The 18,603-nt window shown below is 33.7% G+C and overlaps 1 pseudogene across 1 annotated transcript; it reads right to left on the reverse strand.

Moving 5' to 3' along the window:
* Positions 1-12,417: 12,417 nt before the first annotated feature.
* LOC148870449 (putative protein TIC 214 N-terminal part) lies at positions 12,418-18,378 on the reverse strand (annotated as a pseudogene). The gene is made up of 2 exons (XR_016107568.1): positions 17,688-18,378; positions 12,418-15,617 (listed from the first exon to the last, which is right to left on the reverse strand). The product of XR_016107568.1 is annotated as a putative protein TIC 214 N-terminal part (transcript).
* Between the last annotated feature and the right edge of the window lie 225 nt (positions 18,379-18,603).

The following is an 18,603-nucleotide window of genomic DNA, read 5'->3' on the forward strand; positions in this document are numbered from 1 at the left end:
TTAGACCTGTTCACGGGCTGAGTTTCGGGTCTAACTTGTACTATGTCGGGTTCGGTCTTTGGGTTGTGCCCCATTCAAATTTTAGCAAAAGTCAAGCCTGAACCTGGTCCATGAACAAGTCTAGTGACCATAGAAAACCAAAACATTGAACTGAATCAACAAAACCAACTTGAAAATTCTAATTAACTAGTATTTTTGAAAAATTGATTTTGATTAACCAAACTGGTCAATTTGGTTTCAGTTAACCAAATCGAAAATTCAGGTTAACCAGTATTCTTCAGACTTACAGGTCTCTCTCTCTCTCATTAACCGATCACCTGAACCCTCTCTCTCTCTTTCTCTCTCTCTCTCCACCTGCCCAACCCTCTATCTCTCTTACTTTTTCTCCACCTGCCCGAGGATCACCTCATCTCTCTCTCTCCCCTTCATACGCCTTAACTAACTAATCGCCTATAAGTTTGAATTGGTTAGTTAAGGCATATGTGAGAAAAAGAGCAAGAGAGAGATGATCCCCAGACATGTGAAGAGAGAGAAAGAGAGATAGAGGCGATTGGTTAGTTAGAGAGAGAAAAAGAGAGTTCAGGCGGTTGGTTAGATTCAGGCGTATGAAGAGAGAAACATGTCTGAAGAGAAAGATGGGCTCTCCTCAAGCAGGTGGAGAGAGAGGAGAGGAGAGCCGATGAGAGGAAGGATGAGCTGAGAGAGATGGAGGAGGAGCACATCTTATAATTCAGGTGCAACACGTGTAAAAAAAAAGTCATTCTTAAGCACCCCAGTCGTTATAAGAATATAGTTATATATATATATATAAATCTTATATATATATATATAAGATTTAATATTTATAATATAATATATTTTATTATATATATAATATATATTATAACTATAAAAAAACCAACGAACTGATTCAACTTAAAAATGAACCAATCAATTGATTAACCAATTGGCTTTGGTTGGATATTAAGGTTTTCATGCTTATATGTGTATACATAGATGTTGCACTTCTACATTTGATTTGGATTTTATAACCTAACTAACAAGTAGATATCAAGAAAAATAGATGTATAAACACAAAACTTATATGTGTATACATAGCATATGTAACATATATTTGTATACTTTTGACATCTATACTGTTATAAAGTGAATGCTTGCCTTAATTTCGGTGCAAACTATAAAATTTAAATTTGATAATATAACATCAATTTATATATTTTTTTTATTTGCACACATGTACATGCCCTTAAGTTAGTGTGTGACTTGAATTGATTATATAATTATTCTAAATACACTAGTTGTTTTTGCAAGTTTGTATGATGTGATGATTGTCCTTGTTTTGAAAAACAAGATCATACATGTTGTGAGCATCCCTAAACCTAAAAGAGAACCACATTCATAAGGCTTCATTTTTTTTGCAATAAATATTTCATTTGTAGTAGGTGTAAATGTATGGAAATGTTTGCAGTACATATATATATATATATATGGGAATGCAAATGACTGATTGTAAATTTTGGTTAAATTTATCTTCTGATTCAATTGATTCAATCAATGACATGGTCCCCACTTTAATGACAAAATAAAGGCGGGATGAAAGGTTTGTATGGAAGCAATCAAATAAGTAAAATAATGTATCAAAATTAAAGCATTTAATAGAATAGCTACTACGAGCAAACATGGCCTAAGTGCAGAGAGCTGTGATGGACTTGATAACGACTTGTTAATATTTATTCAGTGGGCAGCTGTACATTTGCTGTTGAGCTCCTGAATTCAGTTGCACCTTCTCTACATAGCACAATGCTTATCCGGATGATTCTTTATTATTATTATACATCCATTTCGGTACAGTTGGTTGGGATTTTGCAGAGTGCAGTGGACGCTCCCCACATTTTTGTGATCCTGTAATCCCTGTTGGTGGTCTCCCGAGAGATTTTTATCATAGAAACTAGGTATTTTCACAGCTCTTGACTTGCTGAAAACAAGAACCTAAGTACGATATGTTTTCACTTTTCGGTTTTCAGGTAAAGCTAACTAGGGCTCCCCACATTTCAGTTTTCACTTTAATGATAAACCCATTGAACGATTGCAACTATAACTTTAGTGCCACCAACAAAGATCAAGTTAATGGTTTTCATTTATTCCTCATGATAGCATGGGTTAGAGGCTAATTAAGGGTGATCATATTTTCAACAAAGGTTAGGACTTAAGACCATCCCCAATCTATGCCTTCCAAGACCGTAGATGGCTGGACCATTATTTGATAATCAACTTTTATGTATATTATGGAGAATTTACTATATGTTTTTCAAAATACAACACAAAACAACTGCTATATTAACAATAATTAATAAAATTTTGGAGGCGTTTGTTTGTTTCCATCGCTGCTTTGAGAAAATGATGACACATTGGAGCCATATCAGCAATTCACCTTCAATGGACGCTGAATCTGTTGTTTGGTTGACCGTTCCCTCAAAAAACGGCTACCGATAAAAATTTTGTATTAAATTTGGAGTATAAAAAATGTAGATAAATTCAAAGAAATTTATTTTTTTAGAGATGTAAGTGGAAAACAAACTCTTTTTTTCTACAAAAGAGACTGATGTAAATGCAATTTTACACCGATGAAGTTGAGAAATGATGGTTCAGTGTGAGTGTAAAATATGGACCAACCATTGTGCCCATTGACACTCATCTTGTTTGGTTATATCTTGTTGCAGCGGGAGATTTATTAGAGGGAGGGAGGGAGAGAGAGAGAAGGGCGGAACCAGGGTGTAAAGATCACCCTTCTCAGAAGCTCAGAAGAGAGAAGGGGAAAAAAGACAGAGCCACCAATGGGAGGAAAACGCCTACGAACGATGAGATACTGCAGCCATGGAGGAGCAAAATGCCCAGAAGTTGAGAATGCCCATCTGAATCAACCTCCAAGTTCCCCCAATCAGACCCCATCAGAGGTGGTGGCGGTGAAGGAGAATGACCAAGCAGAGAATGCCCATCTGAATCGGCCTCCAAGAACCCCGTCGGAGGTGGTAGCGGTGAAGGAGAACGCCCATCTGGATTTGCTCCGATGCCACCGATAGACACCACCTAATGTTAGGAGAGAGAGAGAGAGAGAGAGAGAGAGAGAGAGAGAGAGAGAGAGAGAGAGAGATGTATATTTATTACATCGATTATCAATGTAATTAAATTAACGGTAAACATGGTATAAAATTACATGTTTACCAAATGCCTATAAAATCAACCGGAATGTAAAGTTTACCCTAGTTCAATTTTACACCTCTACCAAACGCAGCCTTAGATACTCGTTTCTAATGATAAAACCACGCCTGAGTGGCAACTCAATCCTAATGCCTTTTTGGTTGTAGAAGTCTTGGTTGAGAGAGAGAGAGTAGTAGCATTTCTCTATACACTGCCAGTCGGGTCTTGACTTTTTCTTGAATAATCATGAATGAAATTACTAGAAAAAGATGGACAGATGCCTTACAATCTTGATCAGTGCAAAGCAAAAAATAAAAAAACTCGTGAGAGGGGTGGGGTGAGGAAAGACAACAAGTATTCACCCTTGACACAAGATTGACTAGCTAAGACATGAGGTATAATGTTCTTAGACCTAATATGCAAAAGGTAATAAAATCAAACCCTTGCATATCCACAACCAAATGTTGCTGCTCCGAATTGCAACAAGGGTGACGCTGATGACAAGTAGAGGAACTTTGAACTGGTGGCGACCTGATCATTTAATGATGATCGGAGGCCTTTAGGTGGCTCCTGAGGAAAGGTTCTTCAACATTTTAGTTAGGATTAGATGGGAATCAGGGCCAGTTGAGCTGGTGAAGTGAGCTGCGATATGTAGTGCAAGTTGTGAACAATATGAGCAAGTGAGCAATGAGATCGAGAGCAAGAAGTAATGCATGAGATGAGAGTGCTACCTTGGATGGAAAGTCCTCATACAAGCGTTTGGACTTTGGAGTGTCTACCTTGGTTAGGGTTTTCCACTCTTCCAACGGTGGGTGGCCCACTTTGCTTTCAGTTTGTAAGCCACGCATCACCTCCTCGCATAGTTTTGGACCAGTCCATTAATTGTGCAAGAGTGTCTCTAACGTGGCTCATGTATCCCATTGTTGACAGGGCGGAGGGCTCAAGCAGTTAGTTATGTTGACTCAAATCGTGGGGATAACTTTGGCTGTCTCGGTTGATCAGGGCCAATAGCGTAGGCTGCTGAGAGCGTTTTTGGGCTGGGCAGGCTGGGCATGTTCACTTATTCGAGTCCGAATCTCCTGCCCATGTTTATTGCAGTCATACATGGAGAACATTTCATCCTCTGCATAGTATTATGCAGGGGAGATGTTCTCAATTCACGGGAGGTGATATATTGTGGATAGGCGTGAGCAAGGTTCTTGTGGGCAGGAGATCCAGAGTCCACCTATTCATGTTCATGTCTTTCTTTTTTATCAAAATAAAATAGGGAGAAATTATTAATTTATCCACTCATGATAATGTGGCATTTCCAAAATTGCTCTCAACAATATAGGTTATTGGCCCCCAACACCCAAATCCCATGTCGTCTGCTGCCCCATTGCCAATGTGCAACACATTGACCACATGTTGCCTTTTTAGTTGAAGCTTTGTTGATCATGTATTTGTTCCTTAGGCTGTGTTTTGTTACACTGCAATTTATTTGCACTAGTACAAATGCAAGGGAGTGCAAATGAATATAATGTAAATTCTCTTCGTTTAATTTTGTTTTAGGTTTTACTTTATTTTGCTTCATGTCTTAATTTATTTTATTTGAACTGCAATCAAATAAAATAAGACAAGATTTTAAACAAAAATATAGCAGAATTTACACTCAAAATCATTTGCACTGCCACAATTTTGCATTAGTGCAAATTTAATTGCATTGCAACCAAACATAGCCTTAGGTCGGCCACATTTTTACATCTCGACTTGGCCATGTGTTTGTTTTTCATTGGAGTACGAACCATGACTGCATCACCAAGGCTGTATTTGGATGCGATGTAAATCAAGAACCGATGAAAAATTTACATTGGTTCGCTTTTGTACGCATTTGGTAAATAAGTGTAATCATTATTGACGTAAAACTACACTCCGGTTAAGTTTTGCGCACGTTTGGATGGAGTGTAGTTTTACGTCAATGATAGATGTAAAACCTCATCACATTTAAAGTTTTACATCGACAATCGATATAAAAACTATATCGATTTTATCGATGTAAAACTTAAACCACCTTTTACATTGACTTCAAAATACAACGGTCATTATATTTAAGGTTTAGTGTAAAACATCATCAGCGTATTTTTACACTGATGACGTTTTACATTTCTTCCAAACGCTACCCAAATATCACCTTGCAATCACAATTTATAAAGGATTTTAACCAATTAAACCACTAGATTTGTTGAGCGTCTTGGCTACCCTAAGACCAATAGGCACCGTTCAAGATGAGTTGATTTATTCCAACTTTTATTGTTGAAGGTGGGTTAATTTCTTCACACTTATTGTAAATGTAGGCAAAAAATTAGTTAACTTGCCTTAAGCCGTTTAAATTTCTGACCTAACTCCCAAGTAGACTTGTTCATGGGTCGGGCTTTTACTCTATATTAACAGATTTTTCTAAGGCCCGAGCCTGAGTCCGGCCCGACCATCGGGCCTACAACTTGGGCCTGAGCCCGACCCTCATAAAAAGCTCAAAGCTTAGGCCTGGGCCCGAGCCCGAAATTTAACCCATACTATTACTACTACTGAAGTGGTTGGATAGAGAGAGAGAAAGAGAGAGAGAGAAATTATAAAAAAAAAGAATAAAAAATGTATATATTAAATTATAAATATTATATTATTTATATATTTTATATAATATATAAAATACATATTATATATTTTATAAAATATATAATGCTGAGTTAGGTCGGGTCGGGCTTTTTTGACAAATCCCGAGCCCGGCCCGAAACACAATCGGGCTTACTGTGTTAGGCCCGAGGTCAGGCATGCAGGCCTAATTACATGACCAAGCCCGACTGGGGTGCGGGCCGGGCCGGGCCATCAGGCTACCCGACCCATGAACAGGTCTACTCCCAAGGTTTTGTAGATCTTGGCTCACGTAGCACATTTAATGAGCACTTGGTAAATATTTTGGCAAATTTTCAAAAGTGGTATTTAATCTTTTTCAAATGTAGGCTGGGGGTATTTTAAGAGACAGGTGTAAAAAAAAATCTAAATGCGTATTGAATGTGCTTACAATGTTGTGCCTATCTTATTTGGATTTCACACAGGTCGTGTCCTTGTCCATGAGACTAATGTTCCATAGTTTTCTCACCATATAATGTTTCCTTATTGTATTTCAATGGTTGAAAGTTGAATCAGAACCAACGTTCTTATTCACTTCCCTTCTACCCAATATAATTACCATTGCGATGATATGAGGAAATATATATATATATATATATATATATATATTCCCTTATGAATGTCTATAGCTCTCCACCATTCAAATACGTGGCCTTCTCATTTTTTTTAGAAATTTAGACACATGACATTTTTTGAGAAGTTATTAAAACCCACAACCCACTACCACCATTCAGACAAGTGAACTTCTCATTTTCTAAAAAAGCTAGACACGTGGTAATCTCTATTAAAGCCCACAACCCACTACTAGGTTACAACCTCCTACCATTCACACATGTAGCCTTCTCATCTTTCTGGAAAACTAGACACGTGGCTTTTTCTAAGAAGTTGATGCTAAAACCCATAACCCACTACCACCACTCAGACACGTGGCATCTTATTAAATCAAGAAATATGATTCAAAAAGTGAGTAGTTTCACTCTTAAACATTTTCAATAAATAGTTATTTATTAGTTTAACACATGTTTATCCATAATCTATTAAATACAAATAGTGATACCCATTAAAAGATCACCATAAAACCACATTTGTTTTTAAATGATTTTTTTTTCAAAAATAAAATACTTTATTAATTACAAACTTGATTTATCTTTTAGGAAGCAACTTAATTTAACTTTTAAAAATAAATAACTCAAAATAGATTTATTAGATAAATAGTAAATACCAAATAAAGTGGGTTATTGTTTACCAATAAAGCCTCATTTAACATCTTAAATCAAATTAAAAAAAACATAAATTAATAATAGGTTTCAAATAAAATAGGTCAGAATAGATTGTCAATTACATAGATGCAAGACCCATATTTGCTTTTTAATTTAATTTTTGGTAATTAAATAGTAAACTTCAAACTAAATTATAAACGCATTTAATTACCCCTTACTTAATACTGGGGTCATTCTCTAGTAAAAGCATAAATGTTATTTCCATGCATGCTAATGCTTAAGTCATTTCTATGATTGTAGATTTCTCACTTAATTTCTTCAAAGTCAAATAGGTTCATGTCATTTCTACAAATTCAAATTGTTCATCCCATAACGATATAGGTCTCTTAGAGAGGGCCTTTGGATGTTTTGAAAAGTCCAACTATGTTTAAGAAAAACGGGAAAAAGTGAATCAGCTAATAACAAATAAAAAAGAGAGGTTTAATCTAACAAATTGTTGAGCATGAGGAGTTGAGGACATATGAACATTATCAACTTTTATATCATTACAACTAGTAGATAACTTACTTTAATAATTAGAGTTGGGCACCACAATAGACTTATTATTATTATTATTATTATTATTATTATTATTATTATTATTATTATTATTTGTTTTAAGGCACAAAGCCGAAATTCATTCAACTAAAACCTTGATTACAAATCGTTGCTCACACTAATAAACATTTAACTCATTGTACTTCATTGCTTCATTATTTTTATAATTTGATTTGAATAAATTGATTGATAAAAATAGATTAAATGATAGGGCAGATCTCTTAAAGTATCTTTAAGTTTTAGAAAATGGACTTACTCACCCTTACAATTTAGAAATTGTCTTAAAATACCTTCAAGTTTTTCTGACAATTGACTAAATTCTTCCCAAAAGTTAACATAGCGTTCTGTCACAATCTGTTCATATGTAAATCCATGTGATGTATATAATTTTTAAATTCCACTATTACCCTTTTATGGTCAATTTTATCCTCTAGTACCGTTCAAAATTTCAAAATATAACTCAACAAAGGCCAAAAGTCTTTTCCTTTTTCTAAACTTTAGAGATATGAATCAACTAAAAGAAAACAACTTTATGAGATCGGTTTCTATCAGGGCAAACTTGTGCCCACACCATTCTAACAACCTTTTGCAATCTTACTTTTAGAATATCTCCCCATGAAATAAAGCACACAAGTACAAAGATATTCACAATCCATGGTAATAAAGACTGCTCAAATGGGCTTTACGGACTAAAGTCGAACTCCAACTTTATCACACATAAACAAAATATCCTAAGGGACAAATCTAGTTTGATAAACCATTTCTATCTATGTTCTAGAGTGAAGAAAAGAGTAGCCCATTTGCTTTGTAAAGCGATATAGCATCCCTACACCTTTGTTTTGTAGCCTTGACTAAAACAGTAAAAGCAAGAAACTATTACTTAGGCACACATTCAAATAGGGATGGCGAATGGGTGGATTGTTAGATTGGGTTGGGTTGGGTGTGGGTTGAGTAACAGCCCCCTCATATTGATTCTCCAACCCAATTGCCACCCATATTTATTGATGTTAGTGGGCCACAATCCACCCTAAACCAAATTGTGATTTTTTTTTTTAATTTTCTATATTTCAAATGAATTAAACATGGAAACATCAACTAAGAAAACATAAAAATGATAAAAAAAGTTCAAAAAATATTTTTCAAATGAAAATAAAAATGCACAAAAGCATAAATTTAGAAAAATAGAAATTGCATACAAATCAAATAGATTATAAAAAAACTATAGAAAAAACAAAAAATGCAAATAAATAACAAAAAATATAGTAAAATGTACTATCTACAAAAACAACAAAAATTATTAAATATTTAAAAAAAGTGATAAAATTCAAAGAAAATACAAAAACTCCTAGAAACATAAAAATTGCAATAAAATTTCTTTGAATTTTTTAATGCAAGAAAATAAAACGTAAAAATGTAGGAATTTTTTTGATAGAAGTTTTCTTCATTTTTTTTAAATTAATAGAAAAATAAAAATGTAGGAAAATATAAGAAAATTTGAGAAAATATTTTTGATTCCATCTTCTTTAAAGGTAGTGAACATAGATCTATCTTCATATGGAAGATGATGAACACAAATATGGGTTGAACCATATCTAGCATGATCTCCTCCTTTACAGGCGATGGATTGTTTTATGAACCTGTATTTGTTTTCATAGAGGAAGATGATGAAGGTATGAACCAGATTTGCGATATCTTCCTTTACAAGCAGTGGATCTATGTCTACAAATCCATATCTATCTTCACTACCCTACATTCAATAGAGGAAGACAACAGTGTAATCCCCTCCTTTACAACCTAATGGGTACCTCGACTCAACTCACCCTGACCATCTTCCCCTAACCCAAATGAATGACTCAACCCATAATGATCCACATCTTAAATGGGTGGGTTAAATGGGTTGGGGTCAATATCGCATCCATACATTCAAAAACACAACATCCCTAGCCACCTGCATTATTATTTATATTTTCTTCAATATTGAAAGTAAGAAACAATAATTAATAAATTTATAATGGAAGGACTTTAGAGATTATCATAAATAATCAAGTTTAAATTTTATTGCTTAGAAGAATACCCATCTTTATAATAGTAGTTGGAGGAACCTAGAAATAATTAAGATGAAATATGAAAATTAACTATTTGTTTATATGAAAAAGTATATATACTATGTTGTTTGTTTGTAGAATAAGAATTTGAATATGTTACCTACTTCATTGACTTTCTCTTGCTCTCTCTCTCTCTCTCTCTCTCACACACACACACACACACAAAAGTGTGCCTTTGTCCTCAATTGTTATAATTCAATTAGCAAAAGGTCTCTCTCACACACGCAATGATGGATAAAATACTATTTTCATTAATTTAACGGTAACTACGGTTCTCATTTATCAAAGAACTTAGCAATAACGATAATTTCTAAACAGTAGGGTGGGGTGAATATATCAATTTACTAAAACTTATGGGCATTTTAAAAAATTTGTCTTAAATAATATTAGTGGTTAAACCCTCCTGTTTTGGTAATGGACACGTTCCATATGCAAAAGTTGTGTATTGTGTTTTGTTCAATCAATGCAATATGTTTTTCATTCTATTTTTTCTGTATAATAATTTACAAACAAATATATGGACATTTAGAGAAAACGCATGATCAATACCTTATATTTAGGGTTGTGTTAAGTCAATCTCCAACTTTAAATATGTCTTTGCATTATTTAAATTTTCAAAAACTGTCTAATAGGTCCTTATCGGATAAGTGAAATGATAGCAATACCGGCCCATTATGTGTCATCTAATTTTCTTTATCTACCACATCCACATAAACCAATTTAATAATAGAACGACTTGAATTGGTAGCGTTTCAAATACAATGATTGTGGCGGAGAATCACCATGTTTGAGGGCGATGCAAAATGGATTAAAGTTGACTAAAATTTCTTGTACATTGATTATGCATTTGGAATCATGGGCGTTTATTGAATAAACGCTACCACATATGCACCACTTTAGCATTTCCTCTATTATGCCAATTTGTACTCATAGATATTCGAAAAAGCAGGTATTGCTTTATGTGCGTGTGTACATTGGAGAAGCTTCATTTTAACACTTCCCTCAATGGTGTAAACTTAGAGGCGCAATTCAATATTTAGAATGATTAAGAAAAGGTCTTGGGTAGCAAAACCTCATATGGTTGAGAGTTTTTGTTCTCCAAGTTCTGTTGGATTTTACTCTTATGGGTTTGATTGGTCAATTACATGAGAAATTGCACCTATACACTTTTGAAAAATTAACTTTTCTCTTACAAAACTCAGTTTTGAACTTGTCCCCACATTGGAAAATTATAATCTTTATCTTCAGTATTTTAATAAGAGTTGATTTACACTCCTTAGAAATAGTAGAGGATAGTATGGGGGTTTGATACCGCGCAACGCACATGCACGCGTGCGCGCGTGTGTGTGCAGCGCAATGAGGCTCTTTAGAGGTGCACTTTGCTCGCACTTCACGCGCACTCGCATAACTCGCAAAGGGCGGCTTTGGTTTTGGTGCGATGCTGCCCGTTGATCACCGTTAATGAGATCAATGGTCACGATTTGATTGCGTGTGATCAAGAGGCACAATTCAAAGTTAACAGTCATTAACTGTTAACTACTTTTTAAATAGTCACAATGTTTGAAATTGTGACTGTTTAAGATGCATCATCTAAACCAACACCTACATTTTCTTCATACCTCTTCATAAATTATTTAAGGAGCATGAATCAGATTTCAAAAACACACATTTTCGAAATTCACTTTCTCCCTCTCTCTCAATCCGGTCTTCTACAGTCTCATATAAGGTTTCTCCGGAGATTCTTCAATTTTGCTAGTTGCAGATTCTCACCCAAGGCTCTATTGTATCCTAAGAACGGATTTGCTTGTAACCCAATAGCAAACTCAGAGCTTCTCCTCCAAAGTTACAGTAACCCCATTTTCCAACAATTTTAGAACGTTATTCTGCAATAGAGGTGAAAACAAGCATGACTTCGATCAAGATGATGAAGCAAACTTCAGCCGATGGTAAGACAATATGATATTCTTTCTGACCACACTAAAATTATACTATCTACTGGACCCGAATCTGCAATCACTTATTGAACCCACTAATAAAGACTCAAAAAACTAAAGAAAGAAAGAGCAAAACGAAAAAACGACTCACTTCTGTACCGATGACACATACTGAATGCCTTATCAGACAATTTCTACAACTTCTACAAGGAATTTACATATTCAAAAGAACTCTGAAAGGCCTTGGAATTCAAATACAATGTGCAAGAAATATGCACGAATATGTATCTTATTGCATAATACTTTGATTTCACCACAATAGTTGAAACAACTATGGTGCATAATGAATTCATTAAAAATGAAAAAAAAAATTAATGAAATTTTAAAATGCATAACCCATTTTATTAACAATGATTTATTGCAAAAATTAGTAAATAATAATGAAAAATACTAACAATAAATTAAAAATAAGAAATTTAAATATAAAAAATATTAATTAATAATTTCAATAATATTATAAAATAACTTTGTATCTATTTTTTTGTTCAAATTAGTGGTAATTAATAGGAAGGATACCATGAATTTTATTTATCCAAACCTTTTCTATTGAATCTTTTATCGAAGTAATTGAATAATTATTCATGATTGAGCATGAATATAGTATTTTGATTGTTCCATGATAGAGTCTGTTAAAAAAAGGATCATACATTTTAGGCAAGCAAATTTGTTCAGTTTCATCATTACACAATCGAGTCCTTTTTTCAAGTACATTCAAAACAAGAGATCGCTTGTCTAGGGCTTCAATTCGATTTCTAAACTTGTTATTTATGTTATCATTTTTTTGTTCATTGATATAAACCCAATGATTATATAGTTTGATAGAGGAGAGTTTTTTTATCATGCATAAAAAGATCTTTTTTGTATCATTTCTCCAAAAGTTGATAAACTAGGTGGATATGTAAAGTATATTTTCTGTTTTGCATCACTTTGGCATGTATAAAAGAAAAAATATTGTGACATTTCATTTCTTACAGTATTTTCTAACTGATTTTTTTTTTTATCGCAATGGATGATTCCATCATTTATAATCCAAAAGAAGAGTAACAATAGGTTTTTCAAACCAAATAGGTTTTTTCCTGTTTAGTCCCCTTCATTTTGGAAGTTATTTCTATTTCTACATCTGTTTCTTCCTTACTTTCCCCCTTTCTTCCGTTTCTAAGATTTCTTAGTGAAAATAGGTTATGACATTCTGCCTAAATAGTAGACACGGGTGATAAATAAGAGAATTGAGCCATAGAATTTCTCAATTCTAGGTACTTATCAGATCAAATAAGTACATTAGAGCAAATAGAATGATTATGCCATATCCAAAATAATACCAATCCAACCCATTTCATGAATAAAATGTGGCCAATTAACCAACCAACAAAACTATTTGTTACGAATAACATCTTGTTGTTGCATCGAAACATATAAATGTTGACTAACCTGACTAACATTGAACTTGATAAAATGAAATGGTTGAATAATTGAAAAATGAAATTCAGGAATACACATTGAATGTTGAGATTACACATTGAATTTATAGTAGTAGATTTATAATAAAAAAAAGTGTTTGTGATTGTTCCAAAAGAAATAAAACAAAAGATACGATAGAACTAGGACAGTTATTGTATGAGGTTTACCCAATTCTAGATGCAGAGGCACACAATAGATCGATATGAACATCATGAACTGTCCCGTAATAAAACTAGTTGTTGCTGATACCTCATTCTCAGTTCCTTCTTCCATAACCCGAGTTCGAAGAAAGAAGAGATAAGAGGGCCCTATGGAGAATGTGGTTATAAATCCATAATAGAGTTCGACCACAACGACTAAACTGATTATCTTCATGCATAAGGAGAATAGATTACCTAGTAGAAAAGATTTCAAAATCATCACAAACCTCCTTTTTTTTTCTATTGCAATTTCTTGATTATTATATGATGATTTCTTAACCTTCCATATATAAAAATAGAAAGAGATAGACTAGAAATGACATCTCTTATGTAAGATATATATAGAAAAAGAAAGCATGCAAGTCATATCGTGCCAGCCAGTACGGCCTAATTTATACATCTACTTAAACTCACCCAATACTGGGGACGGGGCGGAAAAATTCAAGGATTCCCCATCCTTGATGAGGATGGGGTAAAATGTCTTGACTATGGGGCAAGGACATGGATGGGGTGCCCCGCCCTGAACCCACCCCGTTGTCATTCCTATATAATTATTAATTATCAGTGAAATTAATAAAAATGTTTGTTTTTGTAATTATTTTAATCTATTTAAAGTTATTCAAATTTTCATTTAAAAATAATAATAATTATTAAAATTACTACAAATTATTAATAAAACTAAATTTATTAAAAAATATTTGTTCATATTAACTTAACAATAATTATTTTTTTGTAAATCATTATTAAATGAAAATTACAATTATTATTTTAGATATTAACAATAACTTTGAATACATTTAGTTAATTAACAATAAATTTTGATTATTAATTTAATACTAATTAATAGTAAATAAAATTACTAAATCTTTCAAATTTTCCCATGCATCACATGGGTCCCTTCTAGTTCTATTAATTAAATTAATACATAATAAACTAATAATTCCAATAACACAAAAACTTATACTTTTAAAAATCTACCTAGAAAAAATAGTGTTTTTGTCTAAGTGCTAGTAATAAATTAAACCACTTGGGGTCAAATGGGCCAATCCATATTGTCACAATTAAATGATAAAATTCAATAATGGATAAAATGAAAACAAAAAATGATATTAAAAAATTGGAAACATTTTTAACATCATATATTCAACATATTAAACAATAATAAGTATGATAAATAATAAATGTTTTTATTAATGATAGAAATGGAATGTAAAATTTAAAACCAATTGGAAATAAAACTATTTTCCTATTCTCCTTCATTAAATCTCATATATAAAGTATATTCTCTCATTAAATTCTATATTTAAGATATTCTTTTCTTATCATTAAATTAAACTAATTAAATCAATAATTTAATTTTAATAGTACAAAAATAACTATTTTGAAAAGTAATTTGAAAACAAAACCATTTTCTTCCCTGGGGTGAGAAAAAAAAATCAAAAAATTGAACCAAAAAATTGGTTAACCGAACTGGTTGATTTGGTTTTGGTTAACCATTTAAAAAAATTGGCGGTTAATCGAACTGACTGATATATATACAGTAATATATATTTATAATATTATATATATTATATTTTTTAATTTGTTGAAAATTGAATAAAAAAGTTCAGTAGCCTTTCAATTGATAATTGAAATATATTATGTTTTATTTCAATTGAAAATCGAATACCTGCTAGAGTGCTAGTCTCTCGGTCTCTTCAAAAATCGAAACCTTGCCTTTCTCTGTTTATCTCTTCGAAGTTCGAAACCTAAACCTTCTCTCAGTTCTCTGTTTCTCACTCTCTCTATCTCTCTTAGTCATCGACTCTTCAAATTCCCCAGATGGCCAGACCCCAATCCCAAGTGGCCAGTTCGGTAGTCGGCACTGCAGTTCCCTTTGCTTTCCTTCGGCGTCGGTCATCCTTCGATCGGCAACCTCTCTAGCTCTCCCCCAATGTCTTATCTCTCTATTCTCTGTGAGTGTCTAAGTGAGCATCTCTCTCTTCTCACCCGTCATCTCCGCTGTACGGCCTGCGCCAACCACCAACACCAAGCAACATGTTGGTTGTTGCCTCGCCAGCAAGCAAGCACCAATGCCATCGCTATATCTCTCTTCTCTCTCTCTCATCTCTCCTCTCTATAGCTCCACCACGCACCACCTCTCAAGCTCACACTTCAGGCGACAACCGACAGCAACCTCTGTAGTTCGGCACCGATAGCAACCATCAACAGTTTTAGGGTTTTTTATTTTAAGTGCATAAAAAACGAAAAAACCGAACCACGATTAATCGATTGCATCAGTTCAGTTTCAATTTTGATATTTAAAAAAACAATCAGGTCGGTTCGGTTTAAAAGAACACCCACGGAGCACCCCCTACGAGTGCGGGTGGTGGGTAAGCAATTCAAGTGTTCAAACATTTGGGGTCAAATGGGTTAATAAATAATGCCATAATAAAATAAAATAAATAAAATATATAATACAAAAAAAGAACTGGGCATATCTCTAATTTTGTATATTCATTATACTAAACAAAAAGAAGTATGAAATGTAAAAAGTATTTTTATTAATGATGAAAATGAATGCCAAATTTAAAATCAACATAGAAATAAAATGATGTCATCATCAAATAATAAAATTATTTGAAAATGAAATATACAAAGAATCACTAAAATAAAAAAAAAATAGAGAAAAATTTGGGCACATATTTAGTGTTATATATTTATAAAAATAAAATATTTGGTACATTTATAATATTATGCAATCATTATATTGAACAAAAATAAGCATTATACGAAGGAAATAGTTTTATCAATGACAGAGATGTAATACAAAATTTAATATCAACCTAGAAATCATTTTTTTTTCTTTTCAGGTGGTGGGTTAGTGATTTGGTTTAATAGATTAATCGATGATATGATTGTTAAATAATGAATCTTTGAAAAATAAAAAAGTACAAATAATCAAAATAATATATAAACACACACACACACACACACATGCACCATGTGTTAAATAATGAATCGGCGATATGGTTTCTTTTTAAATTTTATGTAGTTGATGAAAATTTCCTGTATAATATTAAATCTTAATTTCTTATATCTTTTTTAATTTATTGTCTATATGCTTTGTTACATATGCTCTGCCAATTATTTCTTTTAAGACATTGTTAGAACTTGGACAGATCCTAGCACCATCATCAATTCGTTTGAATTTGTTCGTGGCACCGTTATAGTAATAGTGCGACCATTTAGTCTCAAGGTAGAAGACAATGAATAGTGTCTTCATCCAATGATAGTTTTGATATTTTTAAATGTTTTAAGTGGCACATGTCATCATGTGATACATATAATTGATGAATCGTATCAGAGCCCATTAGACACATTTTGAAAGTTCAAATACTACATATACATGTTTTAAAGTTTAGAGACTAACTTTTCACAACCCCTAAAATACAAGATAAATTACCCTAACACCTTGAGAATATGCATAATACAATGTAACCTATATGCTTTATAAGTATTTTTCTTGCTTGAAATAAGATGAGATAATATCAAATGGATGAGGGTTATCTTTGTCATTATGAGCGTCAGAAAAAACCCGGCTCATTTGCCACTTGGATTGGAAATGGAGTCACCTAGAAAATGGAAATGATGGAACCTTCCAAATGATTTTCAAAAGTGGTTTTCGATTAATTAGTGACTCCAAAACAAGGGCACCGCAAAATCAATTCGGGTAAGACTTGGGTGGTAGAGGGAAAGGATTAGCAAACCCACTCCCACGTCCAATACGTGGGGCCTACATGGTGATTGCAAAACAAACATAATTGCAAATAAATAATTAAAATAAAGGAGAGATGATATAGAAAACAGCAGGCTGAAAAAAGCAAACTCCATCAGCTCCAAAGCACGTTGCCTTACATACTCACAAACCAATCCCCTTTGGACGAAAGATACTCAGTCACCCCTTTTCTATTGGAAAATGTTCAGCCTTATATTTTCGTTTGAATTTAACTATCAACAAAGCGTAATAGGAAATTATACAGAATCAACAATTTGTCATAGGATACAATTGTAGACATATAATGGATAAAAACAAATAAAAAAAGAATTGTCGCATTTGCATAAACATTCTTAGTTCAGTGATATACCTCAGCAAGTTCCGGCTGCTCTGCAAGTTGATTCGGCAGGGAGCAAACAATGGAGAAAAAAAAAAGGAAAAAGAAAGAAATAGTGAAAAAGAAAAAAGAAAAGACGATTAACGGGGCTTACCTGAGTTGGAATTGGATGTCGGCCTGAAAACTGTCACGGAACAAGGGATATCTTTGATTTGCTTTGATGTGGGACGGAACAGATAAAAGGAGAAGTCGAGCGCTGTAGTCGATGTGGCCTAAACGGAGGACGTTGCACAGTTCTGAAGACTTGATAAAGTCTGATCTGAGCTATACTTCAAATTTGATGTCTGAAATGCTCAAACAGGGGAGTTCAAACTAGCTTCACACTCGGGGGAGGTGGACGAACTAGTGATCTGGGAATAACATCGGCATGAGGGAGAAGAGGAAGGGGAAAGAGAAATAAAACAAGAGAGATAGGGAGAATGAGAGAGAGAGCTCACCGTCGATGCTAGAAATTGTAGTGGCGATGGTGAGCTTTCGGATTGACAATAGGGGGAGAGAAGGTGTTTGAATCATTAAAAAAAGGGGGGGGGGGGGGAGAAGAAAGAAATTAAGCGAGTGATAGAGGTCAGGGAAGATGATAGTTCGCTGCCACTGTTGAGTTCGAATCCGCCGCTGAAAAGAGGAACGGGAGGGAGGAAGAAGAAGAAGGAGAAGAAGGAGAATAAGAAGAGAGAGAAGAAAAAGGGAGATCGGAGTGTGGTCGGAGGTAAGGGAAAGAGCTTTACTGCCGCTGATTTCTTCGCCGCTCAAAGTCGCTCGAAGGGAGAGACGATGAACGGTGCTTCCTCTCTAACCTCTTTTAGGTTAAAAGAGAGTTTTGGTTTTGCATTTATAATAGCAGGGGTAATTTTTGTAATTTCGGTAAAAATGTGGGCATTTTGGTAATTTTAATTGGTTGGATTAAACCGGATCCAGGGTTTAATGATGGACGGTCCGGGTTAAAATATTGGAGGGTTGAGATAGATCTGACCACGAGAGTGGGTTTGTATGGGGGTTAATAGGATTGGTCG

Source organism: Nelumbo lutea, chromosome 2 (assembly GCF_056320005.1).
Source record: "Nelumbo lutea isolate HS-2025 chromosome 2, American lotus-T2T, whole genome shotgun sequence".
Lineage (NCBI taxonomy): Eukaryota > Viridiplantae > Streptophyta > Magnoliopsida > Proteales > Nelumbonaceae > Nelumbo > Nelumbo lutea.